Here is a 14046-nt window from a genome sequence, read left to right as displayed (position 1 = left end):
TTTGGAAGCAAATGGCACCCATTCGGTGGAATGCCCCATATGATATATAAAGCCCAAGCTTTATAATGGCAGTGAATGGGTGTTGAGATTTTGAAGTCCAATAAAATGCATCCATCCATCATAAAAACTACTCCACACAGCTCCGGGGGGTTTATAAAAGCCTTCTGAATCGATGCGTTTATGTAAAAAAAAAAAAAAAGAAAATATCCATATTTAAAACATTTTAAACCATAATCTGGAATGCACTCTAAACAAAATCTCAACAGCCATTCACTGGCATTGTAAAGCTCTGATTGTGTTCGTCTGAAAGAAGAAAGATATATACACCTAGGTATGCACACTGAAACCTAAAAGATATTGATTAATGTATAAAATAAACTAACAATGTGTCTATTCTGTAAATAGAAATACAAATTTTCGCTGTACAGAGTTTCGCTGCATTTACTTATTTAATCATAATTCTATTGTACTGATCCACGCTTCAACTATTACTCATTTTTAATGTCCCAAATGGTTGTGGGGCAGACGGATTTGAGTCATGGAGAAGGAAAAGCAGCTGCCAGTACTTTTCCATGGAAATTTGCTGTTTTTTTCCACTTGAACGAAAGATTTGTTTAGCAATTATATATCCACAGGTCACGATGATGCCAAATCATCAGTGTAATTGGTGAGATAAGTATCAGTATTCCGCCTCTGATAGATAGTTCATCATTTGAGAAGGTTGATGTTCATATCAGAGATCATGGAAAAGTGCACTGTGCCAGAAATAAAGTCAGAAAGAATCAATAATTGCATTATCTCACAGCGGGAGGTTATTATGGGTAAGAATAGAGAACTTTTTGTGCTATGATTGTTAAGAATAAGGGAATCCATTGAGACTGCAGATGAGATTTCTGGTATTAGCTAATGATGTAAATGAGGTATCATCTGTCAACCGCATTATGAGACTGTTTATTAATCTGTCAGTCTGAAAAAGGTTTTTCTGCATGAGAAGAGACCTGTTTGAATGTGTGCGAGTGAATCAGCACGTCTCTCTGTGTGTGTGTAAGGGAAACTAGAAACAATTCATTTAGTTCTTTACGCTTTAATATATTAAGGCCTAAGGGTCAGGATGCCTTTTTGGGAGGCTGATCTCTCACAAAACGTACTGCTAATGATTTTCTGTCTGATCCCACACTGTGGATTTTTAAAAAAGGGACATGGGCATTTAATTGCCTTTTTTTTTTAAAGATGTTTCATGTGGCAGGGCTTGTGGGATTTCTACTAATACTAAATATTTGCCCTCGCCATTATGACCAATAAAACCAATGTTCAGGGTTCAGTGCAAGTTAAGCATGGCATGCTGTTGGTAACAAAAGAAAATAATTTTTAAATGATACAGCAAAAATATGCTGTTTATATACTATTATAGTATTTATAATAATATATAAACTCATAAGGGAACTCATATGCAACTCTTACAGAAGGTTCAAACACTCACTAATGCTTCAGAAGGAAGAGCAAGGGGGTGAAAACTTTTTGAATTTGAAGATCAGGGTAAATTTATCTTATTTTGTCTTGAAAGTATGGTCTGCAGCTTTTGAAGGGCAGTACTAAATAATAATAATAAAAAAAGATATTTAGGCAAAATAAGAAAAATGTACACCTTCTGTTCAAAAGTTTTCACCCCTGGCTATAAATGCATAATTTTTCCTTCTGAAGCATCGGTAAGCATTTAAACCTTCTGTAATAGTTGCATATGAGCCCCTCAGTTGTCCTCAGTGTGAAAAGATGGATCTCAAAATCATATGGTCATTGTTGGAAAGGGTTCAAATACACAAAAATGCTGAAAAACCAAAGAATTTGTAGGACCTGAAGGATTTTTCTGAAAAAATGTGGGCAGTTTAACTGTTCAGGACAAACAAGTGACTCATGAACAGCTATAACTAAACAAAAAATAAAACACAGATGTGGATCATTCAGGTAACAACACAGTATTAAGAATCAAGCATATGTAAACTTTTAAACGAGGTAATTTTTATAAGTTCAACTGTTATTTTCTCTTGTGGACTACATGTAAACAGTACTAAATAAAAAAATAACATGCGTTTTGTATGATCCCTTATATTTTGGTAAACATTTTGCATATTCTGCAAGGTGTATGTAAACTTTTGACTACAACTGTATTTCATCTATTATCTTATATTTTATTTATTTTAGAAGTCCTTAAACAAATACTTTCTGCGTATTTCATTTGTTATGAGGGATTGGAAAAATGATTTCGGAGAAAATGTTTTTTATATCACTTTCAATATCAATATTAATTTGGTTTCTCATACGCCTCTCCCCATCTAAATCCAAATCTAAAATGTTTTGACAGCATCATTTATCGTTTATCATTATCATTTTATTTTTTCCGCTTCATTACAGCTTTATTTCAGTGAACCCTTATATAATTATGTCAACAATAACACATGGTTTACAGTAATATAATAAAAATCTAAGGAGCAAACCACTGCACTGGAACAAATGTTAGAAAACAGATTTTTTAAAGTATAACCACAGGACTTGAAACTGTTTACTGACCTAGTTTGTGTAGAATTACATCCAATTGTCAACTCCTGTAAAGCCAGTAAACTTCATGTGATCTGCTCAACAATAACAAAAGAGACTGATTACTTACTTTAAAGGGAAATCCGGCCACAAAATTATTGCAAACCCAGAAGCACAAGATCTAAACAGTTGTTCCACCACTTAAAGAATGATTTAGGCTTATACGCTCATATAACACACATTTAACAAAAATACTTTGTGCATTGCTGCTTCTAAGCACTCTTGCACCATAGACTTCCATGCAATTTGTTTTTATAGGACAGACATTCCATCAAGACTAATACCATGCGCCAATACCCGCATTAACAATTCAGCCAGCTTGTGACTGATCTAAGAGGCTAATTAAACATTTAACAGGACATTACAGCAAGAGTTATAGTGACTAAACCAGCAGAGGCCCTCGCTGGAAGCTTCAGGAGGCCATAGCTCTTCTCAGACGTCGCTTTATTAATCCTCATAGTCATAAATCTGGGGTTATTTCTGGTAGCTGTCAGCAAAGGCACTTGGAGCTGGAAGAGGCATGACTTTATTTCGAGGATGGGCTGTTTATCAGGAGCTCGCAGTGTGGCACAGCTGATTAACCTGCGAGCCGGAGGAGTTTATCGTTCAGGTTGCTAAAGGGGATTTTACAGATATTGATGCCTTAAGGGTCTCACTTTGTGATTGTCTTTTTGCTGATACTCAAGGACGTCTAGCACAAAATGCATGCCGGTCACACATTACAAACTGAATTGTCTATATATTGGTTAGCAGTGCCTCTGGGTGAATGATTTCTACATTTCTGCAAACCAAACAAAGAGAGACATGAAGAGTGGTTTTGTTTCACAATTGCAGTACTTCCTTTTACGTGCAGTATGTGCATTTGACTGATAGTGGACTGTGAAATAAGCTACATGCTGTGTTTTACGGTCTTAATCGTACGTAGTATATAGGAAAAGACAATGCATATAGCAAAGAGAACAATCTTGATGTCAGTGTACATTTTATAAATGCTTATAAATTTAAAGGGATAGTTCACCCTAAAATGAAAATTTTGTCATTAATTACTCACCCATGTCATCCAAGCCTGTAAGGCCTTCGTTCATCTTCAGAAGACAAATTAAGATATTTTGGATAAAATCCAAGAGCTTTCTGACCCAGCATAGACAGCAATGCAAATAACATGTTCAAGGCCCAAAAAGGTAGAAAGGACATTGTTAAAATAGTCCATGTGACATCAGTGGTTCAAGCGTAATGTTATGAAGCCGTAAGAATACTTTTGCAAATCATTTGCAAATAAGTATTTTAAATATGTATCAAATGCTATAATTTATATTATTTTAAATATATATTTTTTATATGAATATCCATAAATGTATTTTATATTTATATGCAATTTATATATATATATATATATAATAAATACAGGAATTGTTTGTGAATTAAGCATTTCGAGTGTAATAAACGCTATGATTTCTATTTGTTTTTAAATATTTATTGTTTTTTATAAATACTTTTGAGCATATTATATGCATATATATATATATATATATACACACATACACTGCCCTCCAAAAGTTTGGAAACACCCCTGGCAAAGTGTGGTTTTGTACCATATCAGCATAAATCCTTACCATTTTTTGGTGCAAATACATTAAAGTAACTTGACATTATCATTGAAGACCAGCAATAATAATTTTCTATTTGATAACATAATAATGGCAATATATACATATCAAAGTCAGACATGCCCATTTGCCAGCTGTGATGCCTGGTTACTGGTTTAAACTTGGCCCAGGTTTTTAAAAGATTTTTGGGTAATGAATTTAGGCCCAGATTATGCAGAGCTGTAATAGCTGCTAATAATGGATATTTTGATGAATCGAAAATGTATGTTTTTCTCTATGTATAAACTGTGTATGTAATAAAATATGTTCTCATAGTTTGTGTTGTCCCTTATCAGTGCAAAATTATCACAAATTAAAAAGGATTCATGCCAATATTGTCCAAAACCCCACTTTTCTAGGGTGTTTCCAAACTTTTGGAGGGCAGTGTGAAAAGTTCAGATGCAAAAGCCTCTAAGTGCCATCAGATATTTTCATCTAAAATTAGCATTTTCATTGGGCTCCTATATTTATGTTCAGTAATTTCACTTTTATTGCATAGAAAAGGACCTATACATTGCCATTAGAGTGATATTACTGAACCTAAACATAGGAGCCTGGTAAAAAATGCTAATTTTACATGAAAATTTCAGATGGCACTTAGAGGCTGTCTGCATATATATATAATTTATTCATTTATTTTTATAACATCCATATAATTTTGTTTTATGCCTATGTTTTTATTTATTTATTAAATACTTTATGTTTTTATATCATTACATGGTCAGCTCTGTCATTTTTTCCTTTTTACGTCAGTTTTTTACCATGACTTTCGCTTTATGCAGTTTTGCTGCCAGACATGGAATTTCCGCTTGAGTTTATTGATTAAACAACAAAATGTAGTTCTTTATAAGGAAATTGCACTTAATTGCACACCCATGCGCCATCAGTCAGACTGAGAAAGCATTTGCTTCCACTGAGTAATCATGCAACGTTAGTGAAAATATGCCATTTATCATACAAATTGCCTGCCTGAACTGAACCATACAGTGGCATATTCTGATTGTGCAGTCCAAGGATGACTATGACTATAGCAGCACCAAAGCAGCATGAACTAGCCTGCATAAAAATGGATTCAGTCTGTGTTTTTTTATTCCTGTCAGTTGTATTGTTTATTTCCCGGACAAGTCCAGCCAGTGTCACTGCACATAAAACCATTGTTTAACACTAAACAGTCTCAATTCTCAAATGTTTACTTTTCTTTCACAAAGCGAAAACTTTCCCTTGGGAAATACTAGCATCTGTAATATTCTTTGAGGGTATGAGATCATTTTCTGCATTTGTAATAGTTTCACGAAGCCATTTTCCTTTCATTTGTTGCAGTTAATTTCGTGTGTGTATCTCCAATCATGCGTCAGTTTCAAGGGATCACTTTTGTATTCTTTGTCATTTTATGTCCAGTTATGATTCACTGGTCCAAGACTTACAAGATCCAAATGCAGCCTTTATTAAAAGTAATCCATGAGAGTCTGGTAAACAGTAAAAAAAGATTATCCAGGATCAGGGAAGTGATCAGAACCCACAGATACCAAAATACAAGTAGCCTACTTACAAAGTCACTATCAAGACTTCATAAAGTGTGAGAGGAGGCCCAGAACTTATATAGGCAAACCTTAACAAGCAAAGCTGCCACAGGTGGAAGTAATCAGCCCATAAAGAGTTCATGCAATGGATTCTGGGAAACATAGTACTTGGAAAAGCTAGAAGGAGAGCTAGGAAGGGTGCCCACGGGAGATCATAAGGTGTAACACCATTATACAGTGCTTTGCAAAAGTATTCATACCCCTTCATTTTTTTTCGTTTTGTTATTCGGTAGCCTTATGTTCGACTGCTTTAAAAAAACTTTTTTTCCCTCATCAGTCTACACTCCATAAACCATAATTACAAACCACAATAACTGTTATATAACAACTATAACAGTCATTAGGAGACAGGAATCTGAATACATTATCATCCATGCCTATCCGGAAGCATGCATTAATCATATGATCACTACAGCTCACCAGATGGAAAACACTCAGGAACTCCTCCACATGATGCTCCAAAGGCCGTCCACCTTGCTGGATGTTTAATATAAAGTCCTCAGCCCACTTTATTTTTTTGAGGGTCCTGTATTCTGTAACGCGTTTTCTGGTTGAGAAACACTAAGAAGCAGAAAGAAAATTTCTGCAAACAGAATATTTAATAAATCCAGAGAAAAACCAGGGAAAACAACCGCTTAATCATAACAGAGACAGGACAAAGACACTATGGAAGGGCAGGGCTATAAGTACTTATTAACAAGGGACGGATGAATGGAATGAGAATCAGGAAACACAGAAACTAGGTCAAGGGAAAAACATAATGAAGACAACTCAAAACACAAAAGACACGTGACAAAGCCAAGGATCTGGCATTCACAGGGTTGTCTATAAGCCACTCTTGCTGTGTGCTTAGGATCATTGCCCTGTTGGAAGGTGAACCTTCTGCCCAGTCTGAGGTTCTGAATGCTCTGGGCTGGGTTTTCATTAAGGCTATCTCAATATTTGGCTGTGTTGAACTTTGCTTTTACTTTAACGAGTATCTCAGTTCCTGCTGCCTAAAACAGACCCACAGCACGAGGCTGCTACCAGCGCACTTTACTGTTGGGATGCTGCTGTGCAAGTGATAAGCAGTGCCTGGTTTTCTTCAAACATGATGCTTGGAATTGAGAATCATCAGACCAGAAAATCTTGTTTCTCACGGTCTGAGAGTTCTTAGAGTGCTTTGTTCAAATTCCAAGTGTGTTTTCATGTGTCTTCGCTGAGGAGGATTGAGTTTGGCCACAACGCCATAAAGCCCAGACTGGTGAGGTGTTGCAGTTATGTTTGTCCTTCTGTAAGTTTCTCGCATCTGCACATATGATCGTGAAGTTCAACTAGAGTGACAATCAGCTTCTTGCTCACCAGTCTAACCATAGCCCTTCTCCATCAATTGCTCAGTTTGGCCAATAAGCCAGCTCTAGAAAGAGTCCTAGCTGTTCCAAACATCCTCCATTATGGACAATGGAGGCTACATGCTTCTGTGAACCTTCAATGCAGCAGTTTTTTTCTGAACTCGTCCACAGATCTGTGCCATGACATAATCTTGTCTCTGAGCTCTACAGGCAGTTCTTTTAACCTCAGGGCTTGGTTTTTTGGTCTGATATGCATTTTCAACTGTTAGACTTTTTATTAAAAGAGTAGTTCACTTCCAAAACAAAAATGTACAGATAATTTACTCACTCCCTTGTCATCCAAAATGTTCATGTCTTTCTTTCTTCAAATGATAAGAAATTATGTTTCTTGAGGAAAACATTTAAGGATATTTCTCCATATAGCAGAGTTTGAACTTCCAAAATGTAGTTTAAATGCAGCTTCAAAGGGCTCTAAACCCAGCCAAGGAAGGAGGGTCTTATCTAGCAAAACGATTGGTCATTTTCAAAACAAATTGACAATTTATATACTTTTTAACCTCTCTTCCGGTTTAAGACAGTTAGGGTAGGTCGAAAAACTCCCATCTCATTTTCTTCCTTAACTTCAAAATCATCCTACATTGCTGCAGAAGTACCAACCCAGTGTTTACAAAGTGAACATGCTAAGAAGATCAAATGCCCTTTACAAAAAAAGGTAAAGCAGCAATATATGATGATTCAATTTGAAGTTGAAGAGACACAGAGACGACACAAGACAAGCATTTGGGGTTAAAAAGTATATAAATTGTCAATTTGTTTCGAAAATGACCAATCGTTTCGCTAGATAAGACCCTTCTTCCTTGACTGGGATCATTTAGAGCAATTTGAAGCTGCATTTAAATCTACATTTTGGAAGGTCAAACTTGGGGGCACCATTGAAGTCCAGCATATGAAGATAATTCCTGAAATGTTTTCCTCAAAAAACATAATTTCTTTACGACTGAAGAAAGAAAGACATGAACATCTTGGATGACAAGCGGGGTGAGCAACCTGTAAATTTTTGTTCTGGAACTGAACTAATCCTTTAAGAGGTGTGTGCCTTTCCAAATCATACCCATTCAATTGAGTTTGCCACAGGTTGACTCCACTCCAAGTGTAGTAACATCTACAAGTGATATGAATGCTTCTGAGCTAAATTTCAAGTGTCCCAGCAATGGAATCATACATTTTTTATTTGTAAAAAATTTGCAAAGTTGTTACAAACCTGTTTTTTTTTTAAGTTTTATTTATACATTTTTATTACAATACAAAAGAATACAAAAAGATCCAAAACCACAGGATAACAACAACAAAAGCACACTTAAATATGTGGCAGTGAACAAATACAGCAGAATATATTTTTCAAAAATAAATAAATAAATTACTAAATAATCATAATAAATAAATAAATAACAAAAAAAAAAAAAAAACTTGCAATCCTTCATACAGCAGGTACCATTCTGTTACAAACCTGTTTTGTGATTTGTCATTATGGTGTATAGAGTGTAGATTGATGTGAGAAAAAGTCCTTTAAAGCAGTTTAACATAAGGTTGCAACATAACAAAATGTGGGGGGAAAAAATGAAGAGGTATGAATACCTTTGCAAGGTACTGTAAATTATTGGATATCTTATGAGATAAGTCTTCTAAAACGAAAGTAAAGAGAGAAAAAAAACTGACTAATGCTTACATTGTTCAGAGTTGTTTTCTCTAAATGAAGTCCATTTAAGGTGAGTAATTTCATTCCTTTGAATCACTTCTTGGGCAGCTAGTTCAGTCATGCAAGTACAGCTCCATCTCTGTGAATGGGGAAACCTCAAGTTCTCTAAAGCTGTTCTCCAAGCTTATGATTAAAGTGATAGTTCATCCAAAAATGAAAATTCTGTTATTAATTGCTCACCCTCATGTCGTTCCAAACCCGTAAGACTTTAAATCATCTTCAGAACACAAATTAAGGTATTTTTGATTAAATCCAAGAGCTTTCTGACCTTTCTGAGCAATGCAACTGACACGTTCAGTGCCCAGAAAGGTAGTAAGGATATTGTTAAAATAGTCCATGTGACATCAGTTACGTTGCTGTCTATGCAGGGTCAGAAAGTGCTCAGATTTCATCTAAAATATTTTCATTTATGTTCTGAAGACAAATGAAGGTCTTACGTGTTTGGAATGACGTGAGGGTGAATAATTAATGACAGAATTTTCATTTTTGGGTGAACTATCACTTTAATACTCCAAACCACCCTAGCAACACCCTGCCAACCATCCACAACACTTTCTGCGTGGTTGAGTAGCTCTCACATTTTGATTAGAAAATCTTAAAGTCTGGTTTGCTTTTTAAATGTTCTACGCAATTTCAGAAGCATGTGTGTTTCCCTTTAATACCTGACTATTTCATCTCATAAGACAAATGGAAGAGCCAAATTTCCCCCATGGCGTATTTTGTGGGCCTAAAAGCAGATGACATCGTTATAGCTGGCCGTTTATCTTTGCCAGACCTCTTCTCGCTAGAGTCCAATGAAATCATTAGTCACTGCAGTACTTAGTCCATTTACAGCTTTTAGCGAAAAACAAAAGAAAAACCTGAAGATGTGGCATATTGGTTAAAGCCTGGAGCTGATGGTAGTCAGAAGATTGCCGGTTCGACCTCCACAGAGTGCTGTCAGCCTCACCTCATGCTGCTCCATTGGGATTTTCCTCCTGTAGTAAATGCTGTGACACTTGTGACACAAGCGTGTGCTGAATGATCGTGTATGTGTGAAACATGTAATTGACCGTGCTTGATTCTAGCTTTAGGTTGCGAAGCACTTAATTCCAGCACATTTATCCTGTTCATCCACTTTCATTTCCTCTCAAGATCCACTTTAGATAAAGTCGACTTTCAGATAGATCTCACAACGCTTAATGACCCGAGGAAAGTGCTTGGGTGACGGCCTGCAATTTTGTGGTAATGTATGAAGATGTGGTGCAGTCAATCAGGACAACCAAAGCCTCAGCAAATGCCTGATGTCAGCAAACTGTAGAAAGATGTTTAGAAATGTAAGTGTTCTTGCTAAGTTGTTCTTTTATAGGAGTTCTCAGTTATGTTTATATAAAGTATTGACTTTGTATCTAGAAAATTTTGTCTCACAAAATGCAGTTAGGAAATAAAAGCAAATGAGTCAGTTGTTCATATTAGTATAATGCAGGATTTCTTTGGAAACAGTAGAGGAGATATTTTCTTGAGAACACCATCTGACAAGCAGCAGATGTGGCCAAAATATCCTTTATGCATTTGCCAGATTCGTTTATTCAAAGCATCTTACATTGCATTGAAGGCATACATTTTATCACGTTTTGTATTCACGAGAATTTCAGTTCTGGTTAAGAGATTATTTATTTATAGCGCTGATTTAATTCAACTTTTTGAATTTGAAGATCAGGGTAAATTTAACTTATTTTGTCTTCTGGGAAACATGTAGGTATCTTCTGTAGCATCTGAAGGGCAGTACTAAATGATAAAAAATATGATATTTAAGCAAAATAATAAAAATAAAAGTTTTCAACCCACAGCTCTTAATGCATTATTTTTCCTTTTTGGAACATCAGTGAGTGTTTGAACCTTCTGTAATAGTTGCATTCAGTGTGAAAAGATCTCAAAATCATACAGTCATCGTCGGAAAGGGTTCAAATACACAAAAATGCTGAAAAACCAAAGTGGGACCTGAAGGATTTTTCTGAAGAACAGCGAGCAGTTTAACTGTTCAGGACAAACAAGAGACTCATGAACAACTAACACTAAATGAAAAAAAAAAAAAGAAACAGCTGTGGATCATTCAGGTAACAACACAGTATTAAGAATCAAGTGTATGTAAACTTATGAACGGGGTCATTTTTATTTATTTACCTTCTATTTTTGACAAATGTAAAAGTCCTTAAACTCAGATATTTTCTTATAAATTAAAGTAATGCATTACTTAACTAGTAATCTGATTACATAACTTGCATTACTGTAATGAATTGCATTACTGCGTTAATGAATTTTATTAATTTATTTAATTATTTATTTTTTGTACTAGCAGTCATTGGTTCAGTTCTGAGAATACACGAAGTGATGAAATGCATAGCTTGAATCCACTGTTGCTTTGATTAAAAGGGTCTGTTAAATGTTTTGTAATAAGGCTACAAGAGAGAATTAAACCTATATTCCTATTTAAACTATGTCTTTATGCATTTCTCGCTGCAGAAAGCCCCCGAGAATGGTGGGAAATCCAATTATGGTGCATGTTCCATTATCACAGTCCAAGGTGTTCCTGCAATTCTTTCCATGAGACCACAATAGCCTATGGTGAAAAAAAACCCCCAAGATTGCCTGATGTGCGCCAGATGACTTAGAACTCGAGTTGAAAAAATAAGTGTCGAGCTGACACTTATAATGAATAAAAAAATAAAAAATATGACCAGATGAACATTTTTTGCATGCATTTGAAACTTTGAAACCGCCTCTTTGGGTCACGTTCTTTATAAACTCCACTGTAGAGCTGGCTATTTTTCATGTCCAGCAAACACAAACCTTGTGGAAGCGACACTGGAAGAAATGGCGAAGCTTATGAATGTGGAAACACAGCCACAATTAAAATCGATAGATATAAGATGTTTCACGTTGTGCCAATATATATAAAAAGGTATTGAACAGAGACACCATATGATCATTTCTTCCCCAGAACTGTTAAAGGATGTGACGCAAGGCCAGCCAACCCAGTCGTGATGGGCTGGTATTTGTTGTGCCTTTCCGTTTAGTGACCAATTAGGTTGGTTGGAAAAAAAGGTCAGTACCACGAGGAGTAACATGAAAAGGTCTGTTGTTAAGTGCACTTGATTGCCCTCATCCAGTTATAGCAGTTATAGTTAAAGCTGCTGCACTTTTCAATCATTAGAGAGTTTTTGGCTTCATGTCTGCAAGAAGTTTTGTATACAGTCACTGGTACTCTTTAAATCTGTTAGGAATTGTTCTTTTATGGTCATGAAAGAAATGTTCAAGTACCTCTGACATGTTCTCTCTTCATCTCCCCTCCCCATGTCTTTGAAACCATTGATGCCAATAAAGAACCTTTATTTTTAAAAGGTGCAGCTGATGGACAAATTAAAGGGGTCATCGGATGCCCATTTTCCACAACTTGATATGATTCTTTAGGGTCTTAATGAAAAGTCTATAATGTACTTTGGTTAAAAATTCTCAATGGTTGTGTAAAACAACACCCTTTTTACCTAAATGAGTTCTGCAAAAATAATCCCATTCTGGGAGATTGTTCCTTTAAATGCAAATGAGCTCTGCTCGCCCATCCCCTCTCTTCTCTCTGTGGAGTGACGAGCCTGTTTACTTTAGCCGCTTTTAGCTGTGTTTAGCCACAAAACTTGCTAACTAGCATGTTATTAGGAAAGGTGATTGCAGAGATTCATAAAAAAACCCTTATACTCACTTCTGCTGTAGGTGAAGCTGGATCACGACTGATTCACGTGAACATAGATGGATATATGTAGATCGGGAGACGCATTCCCTTCACAAACAAACGTAATCCACTGCATCTTCAGCGGCTCAGATGTCGGGAGTAAATGACGACTACTATGTTCATTATTACATTCAGCAACACAGCACCTCAATCGCTCAATCTGAGATATTCTTGTCTAACTTACATCCCTGCTCCAACATTGAAACAATGGCACTTAGACTGTTACAGCTGATCTGAGGTAAGACGCTGACGTCAATCAACTATCGTGGGAGCGGCCTCTGTGGGTGTGACGCAACAACGACAGCCATCTGAGAATGGCTTGATTTGGAAAAGGGAATATTATTTTTACAGATTAATTAAAAACCACCGCATGGATTTTTATCATTATAGGGTAGATTTGTACATACACTGCCAACACACATTAATGTTCAAAACACATGTAAAAGTGAACTTTGCATCCGATGACCCCTTTAAAACAACTTCATAAATTCATGAAATTATCCTACATTGTGAATTTATTTATTTATTTATTTTTTTTAGCTTTCTAAATAAAAATGTAATCTTTAATTCAGTGTTAAAAAAAATTTACTAGCAATTTCTGAGTGAATTAAAAAAAAAAATTGTTTCAGTGTTTAAAGGAGATTATATTCTTTTAAAGTTTTGTCTTAACAATCTTCAGAAAAAAAACATTAAGGTTTTATACAAAATATTCACTTTACAATGTTTCATTAGTTACTACTACTTTAGTTAACATTAACTAAGAATGAACAATACTTCTACAGCATTTATTAATCTTAATGTTAATTTTTCAACATTTACAAATGCATTATAAAAATCTAAATTTGTGCTTGTTAACATTACTTAATGCACTTTGAATTAACATGAACAAATAATGAACAACTTTATTTTCATTAACTAACATTAACAAAGATGAATAAATACTGTAATAAATGTACTGTTCAGTGTTCATTCATGTAAGTTAATATATTCACTAACATTAACTAATGGAACCTTACAGTAAAGTGTTACTGAATATTCATACATTTTTTCCTAAGTTAAAAAATAACAAGAAAACATTCTTAAGAATGTTTTGTAAATCCCATGTCTCATATCCAAGGCCTCTCAAACTTCCATCCATTTGGCAATATTGGACTTTATCTGCTCACAATTACAGCCTTGATCCAGTTCATGAAAAACTACGCAAATGCTGTTATTTCTGCTCTGCATATATGACTTACGTCACCTTGAGTGAGGCCGTAAATCCTATGACGTTAAACTGAAGGACTGAGCTGTAAATTATAATGAGTAATTGAAATGCTGCTTATTGATTTCACATTTGCAACTATATTTTCAGCTGACAGGTCCATGGCGCCCT

Source organism: Labeo rohita, chromosome 3 (assembly GCF_022985175.1).
Source record: "Labeo rohita strain BAU-BD-2019 chromosome 3, IGBB_LRoh.1.0, whole genome shotgun sequence".
Lineage (NCBI taxonomy): Eukaryota > Metazoa > Chordata > Actinopteri > Cypriniformes > Cyprinidae > Labeo > Labeo rohita.
Note: the sequence above shows the minus strand (reverse complement) of the source record.